The sequence below is a fragment of the Sarcophilus harrisii genome, chromosome 1 (assembly GCF_902635505.1).
Source record: "Sarcophilus harrisii chromosome 1, mSarHar1.11, whole genome shotgun sequence".
NCBI classification, from domain to species: Eukaryota; Metazoa; Chordata; class Mammalia; order Dasyuromorphia; family Dasyuridae; genus Sarcophilus; species Sarcophilus harrisii.
The window spans coordinates 131401450-131407449 of NC_045426.1; the positions used below are offsets into that span (position 1 = coordinate 131401450).

At 33.7% G+C, this 6000-nt stretch overlaps 1 pseudogene; it reads left to right on the forward strand.

Moving 5' to 3' along the window:
* LOC116423645 overlaps window positions 1-5496 on the forward strand; it is a 29728-nt pseudogene extending 24232 nt beyond the window's left edge.
* Window positions 5497-6000: the final 504 nt, after the last annotated feature.

A 6000-nucleotide genomic window follows, 5' to 3' on the forward strand; every position in this document is an offset into this window, starting at 1 on the left:
GATATGATATATAACCTAAAAAGCTATTATAATCATGAGTTGAATTAATAGAAAGAAATAATTTATAAAAAATGAAACTGATAGTTTCAATATATCATGTTCTAATCAGAACACATCTAGATGTTTCATTTTGAGTATCATATATTAATAAACTAGAATGAGTCCATAGTGGTAAGTATGTGTGTTTGTGGGTGTGCATGTGTCTTTGTAATTGTATAGCTCCTCATTGTTTGCTTTTATTCATTATTATCAGTTAATATCAATTAACCAAATTCAATTAGCTTTTAGAAAAGAATTTACTGAGGTAATATAGCAAAAATAGCTGGTAAAAATCAATCAAACAAACAATATCCCTATAAGTTTGTGACATACTATCTCATCAATCCTTAACAGGTCTGGGACTAAACTTCTTTGGTTGATCTTTTACCCTTTTCCTATGCCCAATAAATCATACTGAGTAGACATCCAGTTTGCTCTGCTAAAGCAAAAGCATCCCAGAGATCCCATAAAATGTTTATAAAAATTCCCGTAAAAATGCACTTGATAGTCCCTTAAGATGAAGCAATTATGTGATGGGCTTAGTTTGGGGAATTGGCTGATGCTTTGCTGCTGTTACTGCCACCACTGGCTGCTGCTGACATTATTTTCGTCTGGGATCATTGGGCCTGTGGTTATGGTCCCTTGCCAGAGGAAGTTGTGAAAGTTTTTCAGCATCCCAGTGGCAATGGAACACCCTCATCTGCCTTGGAAGGCTTTGTTCTTGACTCAGGCACAGGAGCTCCTGCTCCAACAACAATAACATGTCAACTTACTTCCTTCTCTTCCCTTCTCTTTCCAATGTTCTGCCTAGTTTGTTACACACAAAACAGTCATTTTTTGGGGGAAAAGAAATCTTGTTCCAACCAATTTTCCAAGTCTAGTTGAGAGGAAGTCATGCTGAGTAACAACACATGTCACTTTCTCTTTCCCTTCAGGGAACTGGACTTCAATCCTCATCTCCCTCCTCCCTCTCCCCCATTACCCATGTGATAAGGACAGTACACTTCCTTCATTAGGCTTACAACTATATTTTTAAGTTCTTATCTCTGAGGTATTTTGACATTTTAGGTAAATTTAATATCTCATGATGACAATGTTTGATAGATTACCACTTAATGTTAGGTATTGTGCTAGATTCTCAGACTACCAGTAAAAAGAAAACAACAATACTTATTCACAAGTAGGTTATGTTCTAACAGGTGAAATAAAGGCATATAAAATATTTATATGATATCAAAATATAACAAATAAATACAGAAATATTTTGGGAGGGAGGAATAAGAGGTAGTTTAGAAGAGTACAGGACATTAGAGAAGGAAGATCAGGAAAGATTTCACACAGAAGATAGTACTTGGTTGAGCCCTGAAGATACAATGGAACTTTATGAGGAGGAAGAGAAAAGTATTATAATTTATAAAACTTTTCTTTCATGCAAGACTGTTAGTTTTCTACAGATCACTTAAAGAAGGGAAGAAAGAGAATTTTATTTTTATGAGATGATCATAGAATATCTATCTCTAGGGAAACAAACAACTTTAATATATGAAAGAAGACAAACATACAATACGATGTCTTTCACTGGGAGTCATGTGACAAGCTTTTGGCTTTGCTATTAGGCAGGGTGACTTTGGATAAGTCATTCAACGTACATGAATTTTTATTTTTGAGGATTTTGGGTTATGTGATACCAAAGGAATATTCTGGCTGTCTAGTAGAAGGGAGCCATAACCAATGGATAATCTATATGTTTCAGTGGTATCTAATAATGATAGGAAAATTTGAGGAAGGTCCCAGTATATTAGAATGACCTTTTTCTGTAAACTCAGAAGAGGACACTGAAAAGTCATATAGTATATATATATATATGCGTATTCCTGGATTGATTGTTGCATCCATCATCAGAGAAAATACCTACAAAAATAAGCCATAGTTGCATTGGGGGATTTGAATATTTGAGTATATCAAAACATGAACACCCATAAATCTCTTACCTTTTAGAATCTGTCAGGTTACCTATCAAATTAGGAGAGGATAATGCACTAGATAAGGGTTCACCCTATTTACCTTTTAGTCTCTACCCTTGGATGCCAGTAATATTTATCTTTCTCTAACATGGAAATAATAGTTGTCTTACTATTATTGTTAAAGCAAAAGAAAGGTTCTTCCCTTAGACCTCAATGCATGTTTTCTTTTGGGGACTTAGATTACAAGATTATAAATTTATAACTGGAAGGGACTAAAGGTCATCTCATTTTGCAAATGAAGAAATTGGAGGCAAGAGAAATAGTAAGTTGCTTAGGGTCACACAGTCAGTAAGGGTTTGAAGTGGAATTTGAATGTAGATTTTCCTGACTTCAAGTCCTGTATTCCATTTAATATATCAGAACTGCTTAGATATGTTGGTGGAAAAAGTAACCATCTTCCTGCAATAATATTTGCCAATGAGTGGAGTATATGTATGTGTATGTATGTATGTGTGTGTGGATATATATGCAAATACATACATATATAATAGTTTTATATACATTTATATATTTTGTGTTATTCTTAAAAGAAAGATCAAGGCTTTATTTAGGACATTAAAATAATGAAAAATACAGAAATCTGAGCCATTTCAATTTTATTTTGGAAATAAATTTCCAAAATAAATTTTAAATGCTATAGAATAAGACTGGTAAACATAATGAAATATACATGATATATACATGCATATATAATTTGCTTTTACATTTTTATTTTTTTTATTTTAGTTTTTTAACAAATGAAAAAAAAAATAGAAAAAGAAAAACTATTAAAAACAACAACAACAACAACATTGTCATGTGCCCAGCAGAACATCAAGGAGAATTCAAAATATGTAACAATTTCCATTTCAAGAAAGCATATATGATAATAGAAGATAGTGTATTCAGAATTGTCCATCTTTGATTCCTTGTAGCTTTTCTTTTGTTCTCTGGTGTATACTTTTTACTTTGTTCTTTTTTTCCCTTTTCCTATGCCCCATCTTCCCCAAGAAAGCTACTGTTAAGCATGGATATATTTATGTATACACACATGCATATATACATATATACACATATATCTAAACATTATTAATATAGTTTACATATAATATAAATTTCTCTTTTGATCAAATATTTTCAAAGTTTGACTTTGAGACTGACTATTGATTATTACATCCATTTTTTCTTAATAAATTTTACTCCTAAGCATTGTTATTGTGTTTGTGTTTATCTCTTAATTATTATTCCGGCTAACTCTTCTACTTTATTTCTACCTGTTAAGTTGTCTTATTATTATTTAACTTCCCTGGTACTGCCTCCCCCATAAATCCTCTTTTATCTTCTCCCCCCACTCTGTCTCTCCCTCTTTATCCCATTCCCATTAATCTACATACCTAACCCCACTCTTGTTCATCTACAAACTATCACACCCTTCTATACCCCATCTTATTCTATTGTCTCTGTCCTTATTTCTTTAAAGATTTTGTAGAGTTCTATTCTCTTCTTGTTATATGTATATATATATATATATATATATATATATATATATTGCATACACAAAGATTCTGTCTATCTATCTATCTATCTATCCACCTCTTTAACCCATTCCCCTTGGGTCTATGTTGTATGTGTACACACAAATACATATCTATATACGTAAAATTACATACTTATATAGGACATGCATTATATATTGAAATCTCTCTCTCTCTCTCTCTCTCTCTCTCTCTCTCTCTCTCTCTCTCTGTGTGTGTGTGTGTGTGTGTGTGTGTGTGTGTAAAATTTGTTTACTTAAATATGATTCCATGTAACCCAGTTATCTGCTGAGATTTTTTTGGATTCTAATAGATATCCAATTTGTCAGGTATTCCACTTTTTCTTTCCCAGCCCTAAATTTCTTTTTCTTTTGCAGAGTTGTAAGAGAAATCATTTGACTTAACCTTTTAGGTAAGATCTTCCCACAAAATATTCTGTGCCTGTTTTCCTTTTTTAGTCCTTGATTACTATAGCAAGGTAAAAAGCTTTTCAGTATACAGGATTTATACTATAGGTCAAATATAACAGGAAAATACTTCAGTTGGTTTACAACTGTTTGTTAGTCAACTGAAGTCACAATTCAAGATATTTTCTGATTTGTATGGATATCATAAAATGGAAGAGAAAAATAAATTTATTAGATCAGATTTTAAGTTGTTTGCAAATTGGCTTTGGAAGCACAACAGGGCAAATCATTTCTTTTAAGAAGAGAGCAGAGGTTTTTTGCTTATCTGCATGAATTTCTGGGGTAGAAAAAATGTTCTTTATCTGTTTTTGACTTCATGAATGTAGAACAAGGTAGAGAGAGGTAGACAATTGTAAGTGACTGCTGATTTCTGAAGTGGAGTCTCTCATTTCAAGACAAAGAAATGCCAGCATCTTTTCTCTATTTCCCCACATTGGTTATATTTTTGTTTCTTTTTACTTTGTCAGTTAGTTATCTATTGAGCTTAAAAAGTCCTTCAGGATTTTCTGAAGTTTCTAATTATAGGTTTCTGTTTGTAATCAAAATATATTTGATTCCAAGATTAGTTCTTCTACCACTCATTCTTCTAAACATCTCATATAATGTTTGAAAAGTCTTTTCTTGACAAATTTAACTACTACTAAGTTCAAACTTAAACATATATTTTAAAGTATTTTAGTTTATCATTTGGCAAAGATACAGACACAGAGTTTTATTATTATCTACAAATTATAATATTGGTTTTCTGTCTCATACAATTTATAAAGCACTCTACAAATACTTTCTGCCTATGGCAGACAGAGTTCTGTGATCTATACATTAGCAAAGTCTTCAGACATCATCTCCCAGAGCCAACATGGACTGGAGTCACAGAGGAGCTTGACAGCATGGATATATTTTGTTTTGGATGGTTGCTTTGCTAGTGTGAACCTCGGAGTTTCCAGGAGAACCAAGTACAGAAGTGGCATTGTCCATCTAAGGACAGTTGAAGCCCGTTTTATGTCTTGAATGAAAGAAGCTGATGTTTTAAAGTATAAAAGTCAAGTTATCAATGAAGTGCAGAAAAAGAATCATAAACAACTCTGGATAGGAACACAGAATGATAAATTTGACCAATTGTGGGCCATTAATTGGAAACTCATGGAATACCCTGCAGAAGATAATTGATTTCAATACATACCTTGTAAAATATATCAGGCAGCCACTGAGTGATCTTTCATTCAGAAGTTATTTCAGACAGTTGCTGCAGGGGGATAATTGCATGTACTAGGTGCTGTCTTAAATGAAGTTTGTTCTTCTGCAATTACTCCTGAAGATGGGGTAAAGAAGAATCAAGTTATGATTCATGGAATTGAACCACTGTTAGAGCTACCTTTGCAGTGGCTAAGTGAATATTTCAATTACCCTCATAATTTTCTTCATATTAGTATCATACCCCAACCAACAGAATGAAGGGGAGATTCTATTCAACTATAAAGAGAATGAGAATCACCCTTAAACTGGATCAACCAGAGAATGCTAACTTTTCCTGAAGTTAAGTTTGGTGAAGGCAACCTGATCAGAAAAACCTCCTTGCTGCAATGCAAGCCAGATAGGAAAAAAGATGCCATGACCAGATAAGGGCAGTTGAGCTACCTTACTCTGCAGCTGTATTTGGACTTAGTGGGGGAGTGAAGTGAAAGAGATAGGAGAGCAGACACATGGCTGGTCAAAGATGGAGTCTGGATTCTGGAGTCTGGAGCCTGAAGTCTTCTCTGTGGCTGAGATTGTTGCAACCGAGGGAGCCCTCTGTCTCTGGGACTCCCTTAAAATACCCCAGTACGACCCTATTACCACACCACACTGGGCATGCACAGCTGTAGAACATCACATCACCACATTACCTTAAGTATATACCAACTAGATTGATCACATCATTACATTACATCAAGTATGTGCTTAGAGAACCACCATCTC